The sequence below is a fragment of the Dipodomys merriami genome, unplaced genomic scaffold (assembly GCF_024711535.1).
Source record: "Dipodomys merriami isolate MVZ:Mamm:240054 unplaced genomic scaffold, mDipMer1.0.p SCAF_1127, whole genome shotgun sequence".
Taxonomy (NCBI): Eukaryota; Metazoa; Chordata; class Mammalia; order Rodentia; family Heteromyidae; genus Dipodomys; species Dipodomys merriami.
Window position 1 is genome coordinate 190,836 of NW_027202413.1, and position 20,529 is coordinate 211,364.

The following is a 20,529-nucleotide window of genomic DNA, read 5'->3' on the forward strand; positions in this document are numbered from 1 at the left end:
AGGTGAAATGATATAGACAGATCCTTGATGATATTATTAAAATGCAGAATCCTGCTAGCCTTGAAATTCATTTAAATGCTATACTTGCCAGTTCTATGAGCCTATAAATCCCCTTTATTGTTTAAGTCAATTTGAACTGTACTTTTTTCTTATTTCTAGCTCTAATGCACCCCAAATGCTATTGACCATTCCATTAAGGATAGCAATTTGACATGTTCAAAAGTCTTAAAAGTGTGTATTACCCTCCAAGCCAGTACTTCCTCGTCTCAGAATTTATCCTAGGTAAACAGTTGAGTGGCTATGAAGATATTTACATGCTTAAGCCCATACATAATGTTTCTCAGAACAGCTAAATACTGAAAGTGATTTAAATGTAAATATAAAGACACTGCCAAACACTGTCCAGCTCATGGATTATGATAAACGAAATAATTACACATAGTTGACAGTGAAAGCTAGACCTCACTGATTAACTGGTTTTGATAATCTACTCTTATTTTAAAATATAGAACAACAATGATGTAATGAAAAATACCTTTTAAGTATCAAAGTCATTACTTCAGAGCTTCTCATCCCTGTCTATATATTAATTATCTAGGAAAACCATTTAAAATTAGGCTCTCTGGTGATATGCATTTGAGTGGTTCAAGTGTACAGTGAAAAGTAAAAATTATTATTTTTTTAACCTGTAACTGGGCTTGAATTTGCTGCTTATGGCTAGGTGCACTACTGTATGAACCATTTCTCCAGCCTTGCTTTTTGTTGGTTATTTTGGTGATGGATTTTTGCAGACATTTTTGCCCAGTCAGGCCTCAAACTACAATCCTCTAAGTCTTAGTCTCTTGAATAGCTAGGATTTCAGACACAAGCCATTAGTGCCCACCTTACTACTTCTTTAATCCTCAGTTTTGCAGTTTTGACAATTCTTCTAAATATTACTAGTGTCACCTGCCTTGTGTTGATGATCAGATCTCAGATAACTTGTTAGTGGCTTGTGATACAGAAGGGTCTAGACTGTATGCAGAGAAATTTGATTTTAAAAGCCATCATGTTGACAGTAACATTGAATTGTCTTTTAGTGCATGAGGATCAACATGAGAGGAATTCTGGAGCAAAGAAAAAAGACTGAAGCCAGGTACCAGTGGTTCATGCCTGTAATCTTAGCTACTCAGGAGGCTGAGATTTGAAGATTGCAGTTCAAAACAGAAAAGTCAGAAAAGTTCAGAGCAGAAAAGTCCATGAGACTCTGATCTCCAATAAACTACTCAGAAATTGCCAGAAATGGTTCTGTAGCTCAAGAGGTACAGCACTACCTTTCATCAGAAAAGGCTTTATTTATTCAAGGATGTGGGCTGAATGTTGAGCTAGCCAGCAAGAATTAGATTGCCTACAGAAGGAAAGTAAGGTAGTTCAGAACCATGAAAGGTAGGAGGATCAACTAGCTTCTAGGTACAGCTACATTTAGAACTCGTGTTTCTTACTGGTCATCATATGGAAAATTCTAGAAAGTGTCAGACAGAAGGTGGTGTTCTGTCTTTGTGTGAAATCCTGAAGAGCCTCAGAAGGAGATGGAATACTAGTGTGTGTGTGTGTGTGTGTGTGTGTGTGTGTGTGTGTGTGTGTGTGTGTGTGCGCACACGTGCGCATATATGAACAGACCTAGGGTTTGAACTCTGGGTCTGGATGCAGCGTCTGAGCTTTTTTTCTTTTCTTTTCTTTTTCTTTTCTTTTCTTTTTTTTGCTCAAGGCTAGCACTCTACCACTTGAGCCACAGTTCCATTTCTGCCTTTTTTTTCTTGGTAGTTATTTGGAGATGAGAATCTCAGAGGCTTTCCTGCTTGGACTGACTTTGAACCACAATCCTACCACTACTCAGCCTCCTGAGTAGCTTGGGTGACAGTTGTGAGCCGCTGGCAGCTGGCAAAGGATTGTTTTGAATAGTCTAGAACTTTGGTTGGGAGAGGGGAAATGGTGGTAATTATTGGCCGTAAATACTTGGAGAACTAAGATATGAAAATAGAATAGATACTTTTATGTGCAGCAGAGAAGATAAAACCAGAGCCAGTGCAAAACTGGGAACTGATGACTCACACCTATAATCCCAGCTACTCAGGAGGCTGATATCTGAAGAGAGTGGTTTGTAGCCAGCCCAGGTAGGAAAGTCTGTGAGACTCATCTCCAATTAACCAACAAAAAGCTAGAAGTAGTGCTGTGGCTCAAGTGGTTGAGCACCAACATTGAGAAAAAATTAAAAACATCAAAAGCTAAGTGACAGTGTCCAGGCCCTGAGTTCTAGCATAATTCCAGTATGCACGTGCACGTGTGGTGTGTGTGTATGTGTGTGTGTGTGTGTGTGTGTGTGTGTGTGTGTTGTGCACGTGCATGCACGCACACATTCATATAGACACAATTTTTTAAAAAAGATCAATGCACAATTAAAGAAAAAAAGATCAAGAAACAGCTTTTAGCTTAATTTAGGTTGGTCCCAAATAGAACGCATACACTTGTATAGAAGGAGGTTGCCCAGTCCTGGGAATGTTCATGTTATTCTGTTTTATAGGCTAGAATACTTTCTAAATGGATTAACTAATTTGATCTCCCTAGGGGGGAAAATACATTTAGTCCCATTTCGTGGATGAGTGTCCAGACCTCAGGAATCCTACCTTCTCTGCCCAAAACAAAACAGTGGTGTATGGGTCACCGTCCCACACACACTCCTTTTCCAGGTTTTTCGTTCATCTTGTTGCTACAGAGATGGGGGATAGGTAGATTCCAGTTTCTTTCTGAGTTTTCTCTTTTCTGAGAGTCCAGGGTATAGCATCTATGCTTTTCACTTCCAGGGTCTACACATGTAGTGCAGTGACTGACAGCCTGCTTCCTGCTGAGTCTTAGCTGGCTAATCTAAGTTTTTGAAGGGCCAATTATACAGTGTGGATACCTGGAAAATTTCAACTTTGTATTTCCTTCCAGTCTACTAGAATATTCTCTTTCTCCTCCTCCTCCTTTTCCTTCTTTTGTACCAATCCTGGGGCTTAAACTTAGGGCCATGGTGCTGTTGTCCAGCTTTTTTGGGGAAAGACCAGTGCTCTACCACTTGAGCTGCACTTCTGACTTTTTTTATTTACTCGTTTATTGGAGATAAGAGTCTCATAGGCTTTCCTATTCAGGCTGGTTTTGAACCTTGATCCTTAGATCTTAGCTCCTGAATAGGTAGGATTATAAGAGTGAGCCACTGGTGCCTGGTTTTAGTATTCTCTTTATACACAGTTGTAGTCTGTCTCTCAAGGTACAACTCAAATCTCATAACCCCCTAGAGCCTTCTTAGGGAATGAAGTTTGGGACTTCTTTGAGCACCTGTAGTATGTATCCTGTGTCCTATTTGTCTCAAGTCATGGAAATTCTGCTCTCCATTCTTCACATATGCCAGCCATAGCTTCTTGCTTGTGCTGTGGAATCCTCTATGGTGTATTTTCTTCTCCTTTTCTGGGGAACTGCACACCACCCACGGCAAAGCTGGAGTTGACCCGAAAATGATAAGCATCTACTTGATGATTTTTGGTTTATCTCCGTGGGGTTTTGATCTTCTTATTAATAACATCTTACAATATGCCCCAAAACATTATAGAATTTCAACTCCAGCACTCAACCATCTAGTGTTTGACTTGTGGCTCTGCTACTTTCTACAAATGTAATCTTTATTTTTTGTCAGTCATGGGGCTTTAACTCAGGCCCTGGGTCATGTCCCTGAGCATTTTTGCTCAAGGGTAGCACTCTACCACTTTGAGTCACAGTTCCACTTCCTGTTTTCTTGAGGTATTCTCAAGGGAGGTTGGCATAAGACAAAGAAGTGTACACCCTGGCTAGTTTCTTAGGACTGGGTCACCAGGACATTTCATTTTCCTTAGAAGATACTGGAGCCTCAGCTGTTTGCTTACTGAGAGGCTAGGATTACAGGCATGAGCCAGTGGCACCTAACAAGGACCCTCACCTAAGTGAGGCCTTATGAAATTAATAAATAAGGGTTCAGTAGCCATCTTGCAGGCCTGTGAAGTAATGTAGGTAGAGGAAAGGCTGCAACTTGAACTTGAATTCAAGGCCTTAGTGCTGTCCTTTTGATGCTCAGTGCTAGCACTCTACCCTTTGAGCCACAGGTCCAATTCTGTCCTTTTGCTGATTAATTGAAGATGAGTGGCTTTAGAGTTTACTGACTAGACTGGCTTCCAACTGTGATCCTCAGATCTCAGCCTCCTGATTAGCTAGGATTACAGGCATTTACTTTGGACAGATGCATACAAGCCTCTTCACAGAATTTTCACAGAATTGTAGAGACATATCTCATCAGTTTCTCCACCACTTTTATACTACCGTGTAGGACTTAGCCAGTCCCATAGGTGTCCTCTTAGTTCAGAAAAGGAGAACCATAGAGTTGACTTCCTTCTCTCTTCCTATTGGTACAGATCCCTTCATCATAACTGGGAGGAAGATGAACAAGTAAACCAGTAAGTGGATGTTGACACAAAAAGAAGTTCTGTTCCTGAAAACTGGGTATCTTTGAGGCTTTTGAACCAAAGTGCAAGTTTGTTTGTCTACCACTTATGAGGGTTGAGGCTTGGCACTTCAGTGAATGCCAAATGACACAGTTGTGAATGTGGTGGCAATTGTGGATTCTCGTGGGTGACAGGGAAAGCAGTGTGCAGAAAATCAGATCCTGTGGGGAAACAACATTCTCACTGGCTATCACAGGGTGAATTTTGGAGAATTGTCTTTCAGAAGCTCCTGGAAGTGTGTTGTGATGATCATTCTGCTCCCAGGAGTCTCCTCCATTTCTCAACATGCAAGTCTGCATATATGATGGACAGCCACAGCATGAGTCCTGGCAGAAAGGGGCTGTGGTAGAAGGCTCAGGATTGGGAGGTCAGGCTCTCACTTTCCTTGTCACCAAACTGCCCACAGCATCATTTGTTTCATCTTCACTCTGTGGATGGACTTGTACAATGATGACTTTTATGAGCGTAAGAACCATGACACCCTGAAAGAACTTACACAGTATGTCAAATTCAACTTGCCCTCTTCGGACTGGTCTTCCCCTTACATATTCTTCTTGACAAGCTGGAGGAGTGTGTGACCAGTGAGTCCAAGAAAAAGAGGAAGAAGTCCTTGTTTAGATGCCTCAGAGCCTGTGAATAGGGATGGAACCTGGGTGTCTAGGGATGGGCCTGCATGGCCAAGAGCCCCTAGTACTACCCGGCATGGCAAAATGTTCTTTTATGGATATTCTCTGCCAGGTAATTTTTCTTTTTGAAAATACATGAACATAGCCACTCATCAGTGTTCAGTCCAAGTTCAAACTATAGAGATCCCCCATTAGATCCTTATGGAAGTTTAGTTGCACCTTAACTTCTAGAGTCCACTCTAAAATCCTGTGCCTATTTCCATTCATAGGTTAGCATTACTGTAGAGCAGCTTCTCCTGAACTCCAGATAAGGAATCTATTAGTGATGTTGGTGTTGGTAACCAATGGAGATCAGGAGCCATCCCTGCACTCCAGAAAGCATGTGAACATAGAGGGGTTTGTTCCATTTGTAGCAAAGCCCAAACAGGTTTTGAGCCCTGTGCACATTCCAGTGGTTCAGAACCCTACATGTGATGCAGGTGTACCTGCATGAACCAGCAAGGAAGAACATGATCCAGAATGACTTCCATTGACGTTTAGAATCCACCTAGATCAGCTCCAAACTAGTCAAATCAGCACTTGTTTTGTTGTGCAGGATAAAGTATTACCCATGGGGCTAATGGAAAATGCCCCCAGTCTATGTTCAGGAGAATCAATAAGCTCCTAGCCAGTGATATCTGGAAAAATCTGAGTTTCTACAAAATCATACAATGAGGTCCTAGAAAAGCTTTGAAGCCTGACTTAAATGTGACAAGCAAAGAAATTTGCCAGTTTGAGGCAATTTAATATCCTGGGTGGTATTTATTGTCATTTTGGGAGTAGAAATCAGATATTTATGACCTACTAAAGTACTGTTCAATTGTGCTATAGGTTCTGAGTCCAGAGATTCAAATTTCTTTTTTTTAATTTATTGTGAAAATACTGTACAGAGGGGTTACAATTACATGGGCAAGATTTCTATAACCTATTAGCTCTCTATCATCTATACCTCCATTTCCAAGGAACACAAAGTTTTACAGGACTTCTACATTTCTTCTTCTGTTTCCACAACTGTTCCATTTATATAATTGTTGGTTTGTAAATCTGGTAGTAGAGCTGCATACTTATAATCAACCACAGCTTTTGGAAAGGCAAATCTGAATGCCATCCCAGGGCAAAAAGTGAACACCTTGTCTGAAAATAAACTGAAAACCAACTGCCTAGGGCAGGGGTCAAGTAATAGAATACCTCCCTAGTCAACTTAAACTTCTGAGCTCTATGCCAGGGCAGCTTATTATTTTTTTCTCTCTCTCAGTGATTCCCAAATTGAGAACACAAAATTCCTTACATCATTGCATTTTTTTTCCACAGTGTTTTTGTCCAGGATCAAAACCATCTGAAGATAATTTCTCCTACATCAGAACAAATAATAAAAGTATTACACACCTCTAGCCTCTAGCTTCTTGGCTTCAGCATACCTGCTCACCTGGCTTAGTCTTCCAACTCTTCTAAAACTGCATCTTTCAAACTATTATTCCAGCCAGGTGCTTGTGGTTCACACCTGCAGTCGTAGATATCAGGATGAGATCTGAAGATTACAATTGAAAGCCAGCCTGGGCAGAAATAATCTGCTCTAACCATCCAAAAAAAAAAAGCTGGAAGTGGAGCTGTGGTTTAAGCACTACAGTGCTTGTCTTGAGCAAAAAAGCTAATGGACGGCACATAGGCATTGAGTACAACTTCTTGGCCAGAAGAAAACACAAAACCCCATTATTCATAAAAATATCCTTTTCTTGTTCAAACTGCTATAATTTTGTTTAAATTTTAATTTCAGGTTTTAGTCTTTTATTTTTGTATTATTTCCTTAGCTCCAGTTCTGTCTCAATTTTCCTAATTCAGTCTGTTTACCCTTGAGTCTGGATAAGCATCGTCTGGACTAAATGCACATTACCAACTTAGGTTATTAATTGTCAGGACTAGTTTAGTAATAGAAAATGGTTTTTGTTGCTGTTGTTGCTCTGGTACTGGTATTAGAACTCAAGTCTTGGATGCTCACAAAATGCTCCCAACTCCGTAATTGCAGAGGTTAGCATATATTGCTTTTCTTATAAAATTCTTCTTAGATTTACAGTATTTTTTTTTACAATTTGGCTATGGCTCCATTTCCTGTTTTTTAACTAATTAAGTGAATATGATGGAGTTATACAGGCTTTTCTGCCCTGGCTGACTGAATCCTAGCATCCTCAGAACTTAGATTACAGGTGAGTCTCCAGCATACATTAAATTGATTTTTTGAAGTTGTCCCACACTATCATTTCTAAAATAGTTACATTGCATGTCATATCTGTAAAATTTAGGAAAATGAATGATTGATGTCAATAAGTCCACCAGAAAAGCGGTATGGACAGACTCCAGATGGACAAAAGTAGGGAACTAACAGTGAAATCAGAGGTAATGGCAGGTACAGGGCAGGGAGAGGATAGAAAGGGGGATTAAAATGGAAACATTCAATACAATACACATTTTAAAGGATATGTATGCCTATGTACATATAGACAGACACATATGTACACAAACCTACCCAATGTAACATATACATATATTTCTTCCCTTTTTCTTCCTTTCCATTTCTTTATTATGCTTCTGAGTAATGACCTAAGGGTCTTTTACATACTAAACACATCTGAGCTTCCCTTCTGTCATTAAAGAATGACAAGCCAAATGTTTTCCTTCCATGTCAGTCTTGAGTAGCTAGGAGTACAGGTGTGAGCCACAAGTACGTACTCTGAACAAATTCTGGTATATCAAATTGTTAATGGAGAAGACTCATACACATGATTTTTTTTTAAAAAAGGAGATTGATGATGAATACTTGCTTGTCTGACAGAAGGCATGGATTGAGACTAGAATAGCTGAATTCTAAATTTGTGATTGTTTTCTGTTTGGGTAGTGCTTGTAAGTGTTGATTCCAATATATTAAGTCTCTAAAGATTTTGGGGGAAAAAAGGCATGGGTTGTGGAGGTTTGGGTTGTTGAGGTTTTTTTCCTTCCCACAAGCTCCCATTCTTCCTTTTTCTATTATTTTGTTTCTATCATCCTAGTTGTATATTTTAATTATTGAGGCTTTGGAACTCACCAATGTGAATTTTGCAAGCCTTATTATAATAATGTATTTCCTGACAACAGTAAAATAGATTTAGATTTAGACAATTATCATTGTCTAAATTAGACATTTAGATAATTTAGACATGTCTAAATTATCATTGTCTAAATGGTTCCGTAATTAATTGGGAAGGAAATCCATAATTAAATTAGTTATATGTAAATACATGTTATATTCTTTACACTATATTATATATAATATATTATGTAAGATTGAATATGATTTTTTCAAACTATGAGAGCATTTAACATTTTAAGTCTCAAGGGTATTTTTTCACAAACCAGTGTAAAGCATTATTGGGGAAAGTGGTGATATAACTTTGATTATAATTATATAAATATATATTTGTGTGTGTGGATATAATACTGTTTATAAATAGATGAATAAATACATGTGTATATACTTTTGTGTATATATGTATGAAGTGAATATAATTAAGTTGACCACATTATGTCCCAAAAAAGGGCTATGAGTTGTATGTACAAGGTTCAGACCTATAATCCTAGTTGTATAGGAAGGTGGGTTCTGAGTTTTAGCCTCTTTTACCATCATGGCATTAGACTTTGAGAGGAAGTCTGGGCCCCTCCAGGATAGCAAAGACACATATGCCGTTGGATCACCCTCCCTGACCCCAGAGAAAAGTCAGTAGAAATAAGGACAAGCTTCTTATCCTATGATAATCTATTCAATTCCTGTACCAAGATGGCCACCTGTAGATGGAAAGTTAGCATTCTCTCCAAAAGGATCTCAAAGAGCCTTCTGAACTATAGTCTCTGACTATACTGAATTAAAGATTATTTTTGTTCCCAAGCTGCAAACACATATAAATATGCCAATGGCTCCAGAGATGGACAAAGTCTTACAAATACTCACATAAAATTATATACTATGTTTCAATAATTCTGTGACAAATCATCAAAGGCATGTCTTGATTTTTTCTTTTCTTTTTCTTTTTTTTTAAAGAAATGGAAACACACTGAGTGCATCAGGGGGTGAGGGATGGTTTGGTTGCTGAACTTTTGAATGTACTCCTGGGCATGGGAGATCCCTGTCTGGGTGACCTTTTGTGGGGGTGGGTGTCCTCACAGCTTCACAAAACAATGGCCATAACTTCTATGACATCACAGATACTTTTGCCATGGCAGCAGATAGGTTTCAGGCACTGATCTGGCCATCAGGTGGACTCAGATACACAGAGAGCACAAAAGATGAGAGGAAATGACTGCTAGACACCAGGCTACAGCTTGATGAGCTGTCCTGACTGGTAGCTAGGATTACTTGAGCTGGAACAGGCTTATTCCCATGCTAAGGCTCCTGAGCACTAAAGACCAGGCACTAGGCAGGGGTTGGAGAAACAGAAGTGAATGTGGCTACCTCCATGCCTATTTCATGCTGAGAAGAAAACCAGAAATCATAATGACAATTTCTATAACTCAGAGGCATGACATTGGTGGTATTGTGGGTACAACTTCACAGTGGGGATAGGAAGAGACATCCCTGAGGAGGGGACATTTGATCTGAAAGCAGGGCCATCATCCATGCAATTTTCTAGGAGCAGATGTTCCAGGTAGCAAGAACAGCAAGCACATTCCCAATGGTGGGAATGGACCTGACTTGTTTAAGAAAAGGAAGAAAGCACTGACATGCTGAAGTTCATGGAACAAGGAAGGACTGGTACAATGAAGAAGAAAGAGATCAGAGATGAAGACAGGAATAAATTAGATATTGTGTGCTACTTGTTACAGGAAGAAAAGTTCTGATTTTACTCTAAATCGGACATGACTCACCGGAACCAATGTTCTCAAATTGTAACCAGACACACCAGACTAACCTAGAGAATACTTTTAAAATGTGATCCTAGCCGGGTACTGGTGGCTCATACCTGGAATCCTAACTACCCCCAAGGCCAATATCTGAGGATGAGGTTTGAAGCAAGCCCAAAGAGGAAATTTGGTAAGACTGGCTTTCAATCAACCACCAAAAATCTGGAAGTGACTCTGTGGTTCAAGAGGTAGAACATTAGCTTAGAACAAAAAAAAAACCTAAGGGACAGTACCCAGGCTCAAAATTTAAATCTTCACAAGACAAAACAACAAACAAAATGTGCCCCATTGTTCATCATTGGGCAATCTAGTTCAATATATTTGGTCTGAGCCTTGGAAATTATATCCTTAGCAAATGCTCTCCTCTGAATTCTGCTTCATAGCCAGTTTTCAGAGCTCCAGCATCACCACTGTCTCCTCCAAGTTAGCACAGCAGCCTACCACTGGAAATTTGAAGAAATCTTTTTAGTAATCATAAGAAATCTGATCATTTGTCCACATACATCAAATCAGTAGTTGCCACATTCCACTATTCTGAATGTATTTAATCCCTTTTTGAGTTAATAAGCCTTAAGGATTAAAATCTATAGAATAGTTACTAAATTAATTCAACAATCATCATTCTTCCAACCAATCTATAAGTTTATAAAAGCAGAGACTGCCGGGCACTTGTGGCTCAGGCCTGTAATCCTAGCTACTTAGGACGCTGAAATCTGAGGCTCATGGTTTAAAACCAGCCTGGGCAGGAAACTCCGTGAAACTTTTATCTCCAATAAACCATCAGAAAACTGGAAGTGGTGCTGTAGCTCAAGTGGTGGAGCACTAGCCTTGATCTGAAGAGCTGAAGTAAAGGGCTTAGGCCCAGAGTTCAAGCGCCACGACTGACCTAAATAAATAAATCAATAAATCAATAAAGCATAGACTATACTGAAGTGTGCATATGATAATTTTTAACTATAATACTCTCATGAAATTGGGTTTTACAGAAACATCTTGATTGCTTTGCCAAAGGAAAGGATAAATGATTTAAATAAGCTACCTAACATCTCAGAAGGAAAATGTTACTGGGTTTAGATCAACTTCATATACCCAGTACTGAGGAAATAAGTTTCAGAAATGGCAGAGGCAAAGTATTATAAAAATCACTTTATCATGAGGTACAACCAGGCTGCCTAGATCAACCTTGCAGGAAAAAAGGGATGAATGAAAAGCAACTAAGGCTTCTAAAATGAGCCAGTTGGTGGTGCTTTATGCTTGTAATCCTCAGAAGCCTGAAAGCAGAGGGTTTGGATTCAAAGCCTTCCCAGGAAGAAAACCTTTTTCTCTGCAACCAGCAGATAGAAAACATCAGCTCTTTGCCCACAGCCCAGCTGGATGCCTTCTTCCCACAGAGCTCCAGACAACCAAGACCCCTCATCTGAAATATTGTCAAATATATTAAAATATTATCTCCTGTTTGGGAGATAATATTTGAAAGATATATCAAAAACATTTCACTGACTTCTAAAGAAAGAGTGAAAGAGGAAATATGTGCTCACTAAAGGGTAAGTTACCTACCAAAATGATATTAATATGGCTAGATGCCCATTTGGAAACTTATCCACTCAGCCATCTTTCCTCACATCTTGTCAGTTAGCCTGAACTGTCAGATTTTTGGATGCAAGGGATGTGTATGAGTATGTAGGTTGTAAAAGTAATAATGAAAAGCTAAACACTGGAGGCTCAAGCCTGTAATCCTAGCTACTCAGAAGGCTGAGATCTTAGGATCCCAGTTCAAAGCCAACCCATGCAAAAAGACCCTTACCTCCAATTAACCAGCAAAAGACAGAAAGCTGAGCTGTGGTTCAAAAGGCAGACTACCAGCCTTGCAACAACAACAAAAGTTAAGGGCCACCATCCAGGCCCTGAATCCAAGCCTCGGTAGTGGCTCTCACACACAAAAAATAACCATGATACCACCACAGGATGTGCATATCTTAGGGAAGGATGCAGATGGATGGGATGATGACTGTATTGTAGCCCAGTCTGTGAAAAAACCTAGGTGAAATCTTTCCTCAATACATCTTCATTTCCCTCTACACATTTAAAATCACACACACACACACACACACACACACACACACACACTTACATGGTTATATTTGTCTATATAATTATGTAAAATACATATCATACACACTTGCTTCTGAATTTTGTCCATCTTTTGGTTTTATAGGTAGTACAATATATCCAGGGTTTGGCTCATACTTGTAATTTCAGCTGCTCATGAAGGTGGGATCTGAAGATCACAGTTTGATGCCAACCCAAGGAAACAAATCCTCAAGATTCTTATTTCAATTAAGTAGCAAAAAGCCAGAAGTGGAAATCTGACTTAAATGACACAGTGATTGCATTGAACAAAATAATCTAAGCAAGATACCAGACCTCCATTCAAGCCTACGTACTGGCCCACTAGCACTCCAAAAGCCAAAATCCCCAAAAGACCAAACCAAAAACATGTCAAAATATTTTATAATTTTTGAAGCAAAATCCAATGAGGCAACGTAGTTTGTTGAAGATTTGGTGGTAAAATGTTGAAAAACCCCAAATTCCACATGTGTTTAAATGATTCAACAGACAAGCAACCAAGTAAAAATTTCCCAATAATGTTCCTTAGTATCCACTGGGACCCTTGACAAAGATTTTTTTCTATGCTTTTCAAAAAATCAGTTATTTTTCAATAGTATAAATCTTTATTATAAGTTATAGAAGTTTTTTAAAGTTCCAAAGTGAATTGAATGTAAAACAAAAAGCACTTAATATTACCAGTTTCTATGACTCTGGTAGAAAACCTGTAATACTGTGGCCTTTATGAAGGAGGAGAGGGAAGACTGGTCATGAAATGTTGGGAAGAAGAGTTTCCAATTGACTGTTTGAAACCCAATCTTCTGCCCCCCACCCCAACAGGCAGAGGCTTGAACTCAGGGATTAGGTGCTGTCTTGAGCTTCTTCTGCTCAAAGCTAGCATTCTACCACCTGAGTCATGGCACCACTTCTAGCCTTTTCTGAGAAGTTTGTTAGAGTTGAGAGACTTACGAACTTTTATGTTTGGGATTGACTTCACATCTCAGTCTCCTGAATGGCTAGGATTATAGTTGTTAGCTTCCCATGCCTGGCTTACATTCCACACTATTGAACACATAAAATTCAATTAGGAGGCTAAGATCTGGAGAATGGTGATTCAAAGCCAGGCCAGGCAGAAAAGTCTGCAACTCCATCTTCAACAAGCAAAGAGCTGGACTTGAGCAGTGTTTCAAGTAAGGTGAGTATGAGACCCTGATTTCAAATACCATTATGGGCAAAAACATAACAAAATAAAGCAATGCCCCAAATTAAAATAATAAAATTGCTCAATACCAAAATAATGGTCATTAAATAATGGTTTGAAAAGTAGAAAACAAATACACCCCTCCATAAATCCACATATAAAAATCTTCCAGCCAGATACCGGTGGCTCAAGCCTGCAATCCTAGCTACTCAAGAGGTTGAGATTTGAGGATCATGGTTCAAAGCCAGCCCAGGCAGGAAAGTCCCTGAGACTCTTATCTCAATAAACTACTCAGAAAACCAGAAGTGGCACTGTGGCTCAAGTAGTAGAGTGCTAGCCTTGAGCTGAAGAATGAGGGACGGTGCTTAGGCCCAGAATTAAAGTCCCATGACTGACAAAACAAAAAACAAAATCCAAAAAACAAAAAACAATAAACAAAAAAGAAACTTCCACAAAATATTTGAAATGGGTGAATTTTCAATAAGGAAACAACATTTTTCTTTCTGTTTTTTTCTTGCAACAGCAAAAGAGATGGTTTATTGTACATGTGTCACACTTGGCCACAACTATGAACAGAACTAGTCCAGAATGTCACAGGTCTGGGGCACAGGACCATCAGGGGATGCTTGGTTATGAGCAAGGTGTGTCTTTCAGAGATGATCTTGGCAATGAAAGTTCTGGATCCACTGGGAAATCACAGCGGCATGCAGTCCAACATCTCAGCGTCCCAGCCTATGGCATTCCTTATTCCTCCTGCTCCTCTGGCCTTGATGGGTGCACAAACTGGTTTACTTAGACCTCTGCCTCCTCTTTCTTCTTTTGCCCTTCAGCCTGCGCATTCGCTTCCTCTACTTGGCTCTCATGGTGCTGTTTTTTCTAGGAAGATGGTGCTAAGGCAAAGAGCAGGAAACAACATTTTTCTACCTAAAGATGTCTGTGGGGTTAACAGTGGAAGAAATAGATTTATTCCCAGATATTTAGACCAACATGCCAATTCTGACATATCTATGATGATAGAGACTAGCTTTAGAATGATAAAAATAAACCAAAGGACTACATCCCAAAGTATTGGACAAGGCTAACAAAGCAGAGTAGGGCATCAGGGTATAGGGTAAGAGCTATGTAGAAAAACTAGTTGTTCCTACAATGAAAAGTATTACCAGGCCTAGCAATTCAAGTTCGCCATACCAAGTAGATTTTGAAAAATAGTCTGTTACTTATTATATTAAAGAAAAAATTAAACTTGTAGGCTCTTCAACTTTATATCAAACAACCTAAACTTTGCTCAGGGGACATGGTACTTAATATTTGGATCATCAAGTGCCAATTCCAAATTTAATTATACAAATAATAACTCTACTAATAGAGAATGTTAATGGTTTCTTACAGATGGAGCTGAAGGTAAAACTGCTAAGACTTTTCCCACGGAAGAGACTATTCTTATTACACCTCTTCCCATGGTCTTCCAACTGCCTCAGTGCATTCATTTTTTTTTTAACAAAACTCGAATATTTCCACTTTATTCACCCAGATGTCCTTTTAACACTTCAAAGGCTGTTTTTGAGAAATAATAAAATTTTCAAAAGCACAAAAAATGCCACCCAAGTTAAGAAGTTTTGAGATCAAGCAGATGAAAGGGAAAATTTGAGTAAGGAGCGAGTTTAGTGTCCTAGCCATGACAAAATCCTAAGAGTTAGTGAGTGAACACATGACTCTGCACATATCCACAGAGTTGAGGTCACATGATGATTCTGGCTCCTGGTCCTCCTCTTTGCTTTCCTGGTCTGACACACCATTCTCTGGGATGCTGAGCTCTTCTTTAGGCTTTCTTCATTCCCCTCCAGTAACTCCTGCTTTATAGGCTTGCGCAAGATAGGCTTTTTCTTCATTTTGACATTTGGTTTAGGTTGAGAAAGCTATTTTTTCTCCAATTCAATGCTGTTTGCCTATAAAAATCACAATAAGAAAAACCCAACTAAGACAAGCATCCTTGGTTAAAGGCATTCTAGGTTGTAATCTCTGAACTTTTAGGGCCTACTTTACTCTTGGCTTTGACTGTCTTTTGTCTTCCTTCTCAATCAAACTCTCCCCATCCCCACTCCTAGGGCTTGAACTCAGGGCTTAGAATCTGTTCTTGTTTGCTTTTTTTCCCCCTCAAGGTTAGTGATTTTCCACTTGAGCTGCAGTTCCACTTCCATCTTTTTGGTGATTAATTGGAGATAACTAAACCATGATGCTCAGATCTCAGCCTTCTGAGTAGCTAGGATTACTCAATGAATTTTCAGGAAGAGGCATCATGATGTTATGGGATTTCATGAAGTCATAAATATGATGATACCCAAAACCTTGAACAAGGACATTCTCAACTTCACCCCAGCATAACCATTGAAGTGAGGGATTTTAAACACTAATACATTAATACTGCTCATACTCCCCTCAGACTTCAGGATCACACATCACATTTGACTATCAAGCCTCACTGGTTACCTGGAACTCGCAACAACAGTTTCTGCTTTCCTTTTACTTGGAGACCTGAAACTTGAAGATTAGGATTTACTTTGTTCAATTTTGAGTCTCCTCGGTATTTTTCTTCAATTTTTGTTAATCAGTTTTTAACTTGAAGTGATACTCTGCTAAGATCAAGGCAACCTAAGACATAGCATATCATTTTTAATTGTCTCTTTGCTTAGTTTACTTTAATCAAGGGATTAAGAAATCTATTATAAGGTTTTTGGTGGGGGTAGCATTGTGAGGGGAAGGGCAAATGGACAAATGTGGTGGAAGTACTTTATGTGCTCCTACAAAAGTAAACAATGAAGGTGGGGGAAAGTGGCTCACAACTTTAATCCCATCTATTCAGAAGGTTGTAAGCAGGAAAAATCAGTGAGTCTTATCTCCAAAAAACTACCAAAAGAAAGGAAATGGGTTGTAGCTCATGTGGTAGCATGCTAAGATTAAGCAAAAGGAGCATAGATATGGTACTCAGGCCCCGAGTTCAAGACCTAGAATAAGCACAAAACAAACTAACAAAACCTGCTGAAATTGCTTTAAGAAGGGTCTATGAGAGAAAAATGGTTAGGGTAGATTTGATTTGGGAACATTTGGTATCTGTCACAGTATATGCGAATAGATCCACTATAGGTTGCTCTGGAAATATTATTCCTTGTTCCATTATGAGCTATTTGGATTCACTATTTCAGTGTGAAGTGATATTTCTTGAGAGAAAATTGTCAGTTTGGAGCCCAGCACTGCTGGATCATGCCTATAGCCTTAGCTGCTCAGGAGGTGGAGATCTGAAGACCAATGTTTGAAGCCAGCCCATGAAAGAAAGTCCATGAGACTCATCTCCAAAAAACTACTAAAACACTCCTGGAAGTGGTGCTGTGACTCAAGTGGCACAGCACTAGTCCTGAGCAAAATTAGCTCAAAGACAGCACCCAAGCCCTCAGTTCTAACCCCAGGATCAGCATATACACAGAAAAAGTTTAGTATCACTTCTGAACGAGGTTTTGTACCATTTTTCCATGAGTTCATTTTCAGACAGCACTATGTCCTGTGGGAGGCTTTTGTGTTCTGGCTTACATGGCATTTCTATTAGATGATATGTAATAGGCATCTACACAAAATTCCCTCACTCAAATTATATTCTTCAGTTAACAATCTATTATGGGAAAGAATTGAATTTCCCCATTTGTTTAAGTACTCAATGAATTTAACAGTATAAATTTGTAGATTGCTATTTAAGTTATATTCCATTTCTATTAGTTTACGCTCTTAAAGTTCTTATTCTTAGTTTATGTAAGTATGTATGTATGTATGTATTTTGTTGGCCATGGGGTCTGAACAAAGGGCCTGGGAGCTGTCCCTCAGCTTTTCAGCTCAAGGCTAGTGCTCTACCACTTGAGCCACAGTACCACTTTCTGCTTTTCTGCTTATGTGGTTCTGAGGAATTGAACCCAGGGCCTCATGCATGTGAGGCAAGCACTCTACCATTCAGACACCTTCCCAGCCCCTCTTTGTTTAGTTTTAAAGTGCCTTTAATGACCTTTCTTAATATAAGATGATATAATTCTATAACTATATCTAGTTTTTTTAATAGGTTGATGATTTCCCATAGATTCACCGCCATCAAAAGATACAAAGTATTTCCTTCACCCTTAAAAGAACAGCCAACTTCTGTTTCCTCAGAAGTTGCACAGAGGTTCTTCCTGCAGAGTATCTCATACTTATATCTAACACCATGTGACAGAACAGACAATAACAATGTCTTGTTATTCTGTTATCCTCAGAAAATAAAATGCTATTCAAAAAGACTTTGGACCTTTGTTTCCTCATGTTATTTATAATTTAAGGGAGCTCAATGCCAGACATTACTATTTTCTGTAGTTGTATGTTACAAGATCTACATTCATTCCCATGGAATATTTTATTTTTGTTGGGTGTGGTGGTCCTTGTCCTAGGGCTTCAACTCAGGACCTGGTAATGTCACTTCAGTTTTTTGCTCAAGGCTGGGACTCTTCCACTTGAGCTACCTCACTGCTTCTGGCTTTTTAGTGTTAACTGGAAATAAGACTGGGTAGGTGATGGAGTGGGTATGACTGTGATACATTGTATCCATGTATGGGAACTTCACAACCTCCTTCTTGTACAACCAATACTTGCTAATGAAAAGAAAGATAATTAGAGGTCTAATTGTTCACAGTAAGTTTCTTGTAATTTCCCTTCTTATGTCTTTCTCATTTTTTTCATGCTAGCAGGTGCTCAGTGCTGACCCTTAGCTCTTTTTCTTATGGCTAGTACTTCAGCCACAGCTCTAGTTCGTTTTTGCTAGTTAATTGGAAGAAAGAAACTATCTGATATTTGTGCCTAGGTTGTCTCTGAACCTCAGTACTCAGATCACAGCATCCTGAGTAGCTAGGATTACAGGTGAGAGCTACTCAGATCCTTGTTGTCTCCTAAATTATCCCATGTTCATTTCACAATGGCAGTCCATTTCCATGGTTCCCAGCTTTGCAGCAAGAGCTTAATTATAATCCAACACCAAGTCTAACCTCACCACAGATGCTATTTTTTGTGTCATACTCTGACTATAGACACCCTTCTCCTGGCTGATGCATTGCAACAACCTAGATGGCTCTCATACTAGGCCACAAGGATAGGAAGCCAGGAAACACTAGCTTAGAAGCTGTAAAATCAGAGGAGCAAAAAGATATCGTAGTGCATTCTGCTGTGATCTTATTCTGATTTAAACAGCCTTGTCATCTATTACCAGGAGTAGCTTTGACATCACATTCTGAGTAGTGACTGGGTGTAAGCTGGTGTGTCCGAGCTGACTATAGTATTGTCCTGAGCCTGTGCAGACTGAAGAGACAAGCCAGTGCCAGTAGCACACACATTGGAATAACAAAGCAACCTATAGTTAGGCATTGCCACTCTTTGTTCTAGAGTAATGAATGAATGACTCTCTAATTTCTTGACAAGAAATTCCTGCAGACCCATATGCAGCTGCCTCATCAGAGCAAGTAAAGAGCCTGGTGCTGCCTGGAGGAAACACTGTGAGAAGCTGCCAGAAAGCATCTGTTTACTGGACTCATGGGGCTCCTCTGTCCTCTAGAATTAATGACAAATGAGGAGCAAACACCTCCCCCTCTAGGCAGACATACACTGGAAGAGCATTGCCACAGCACAACAGGGGACTCCCAAGACATACACTTGATCTGTGCTGTCAGAACTGAGAGTTTTATTTTGGGGGGGAGGGTCCGGTTGTGGGGCGTGAACTCTGGGCCTGTGCCCTGTCCCTCAGCTCTTCAGCTCAAGGATAGTGCTCTACCACTTGAGCCAAAGCGCCACTTCCGGCTTTCCATTTTGCTTATGTGGTGCTGAAGAATCGAACCCCCGGGACTCAGGCACGCAAGGCAAGAGCTCTACCACTGAGCCAACTTCCCAGCCCCAGAGCTGAGTTTTTAATGACACTTCATCCCACAGTGCTCCCTAAACCTTCAACCCAACCCTGCTCCTTTCATGTCCCTGACAATGTTTATAGGCATCCCACATCCAGACTGAAGATGTTCCTTCATGTTTGGAGTAAGTCTGATCAGACTTTATATGGATCCACTGCTCAGTCAGGACTCTCGATCCCTCCCATCCCCATTTTGATACTGTGTGTCTCTTGACCTATTCCTGTCTTCTCTTTTCAAGATTCAGTCAGGGCCGGGTACAGGTGGCTCACACCTGTAATCCTAGCTATTTAGAAGTCTGAGATCTGAGGATCGTGGTTCAAAGCCAGCCCAGGGAGGAAAGTCCATGAGACTCCTATCTCCAATAAACCACCAGAAAACCAGAAGTGGCTCTGTGGCTCAAGTCGTAGAGTGCTAGCCTTGAGTTGAAAAGCTCAGGGACATCACCCAAGCCAAGCCCAGAGATCAAGGCCTATGACTCAAAATAAATAAATAAATAAATAAATAAATAAATAAATAAATAAAAGAAAGCAAAAACATACAAAGCTCAGAATGGCAAGCAGCTGAAAACAGGATGGAATAAACCAACATTATCTATGACAGTTTTCAGATTATGCAGAGAAATGCCTGCATTGTTGAAGCCCAAGCCCATCTGATTGCTGAGTTTTAGCTGGCTGGCATGCCCATGATGCCAGGTAATGGTATTCACAAATTTTGTTATATTATTGGATGAGACCAATAGGCTTCAAGTTGGGAAGCTGAAAATTTTCTATTGATCTAGAAGGAGAAATATATCAGGACAAGAAATGGGATTAACACAATGCCAAAAGCAAAAGGCCATCCAATCCAAGGAAGACAGAATAACTCTGTCTCTGAAAAGATGATTCTCTCAAAGGAATCCTGAGCTGAGTATGGTGGTCTATGTTTGCAATCTCTGAATTTAGGAGGCTGAGTCAGAAGTTAGGTTGAGACTAGCCTAAGTTCCATGCCAAGAGAAGAACACAAAACCAAACCTCATCTTACAAAATAAAAGAAGGACTGGGAATGTGGCTTAGTAATAGAGTGCTGGCCTAGCACATACATGAAGTCCTGGGTTTGGTTCCTCAGTACCACATAAAGAGAAAGGC

General features: G+C 39.7%; 1 protein-coding gene across 3 annotated transcripts in view; it reads right to left on the reverse strand.

Moving 5' to 3' along the window:
* The window catches only part of LOC138822599 (endogenous retrovirus group K member 18 Env polyprotein-like), a 74,617-nt gene that overhangs the window by 23,024 nt on the left and 31,064 nt on the right, over window positions 1–20,529 (reverse strand). For 2 of the 3 annotated variants that reach the window (XR_011370566.1, XR_011370565.1), the window contains one exon: window positions 12,894–15,391. The exons of the other annotated variant lie outside the window; for it this stretch is intronic. The gene's annotated coding sequence lies outside the window, so the exon portion shown is untranslated. Of the gene's footprint in view, window positions 1–12,893; window positions 15,392–20,529 lie in introns of those variants that run through there. 3 annotated transcript variants of the gene reach the window in all.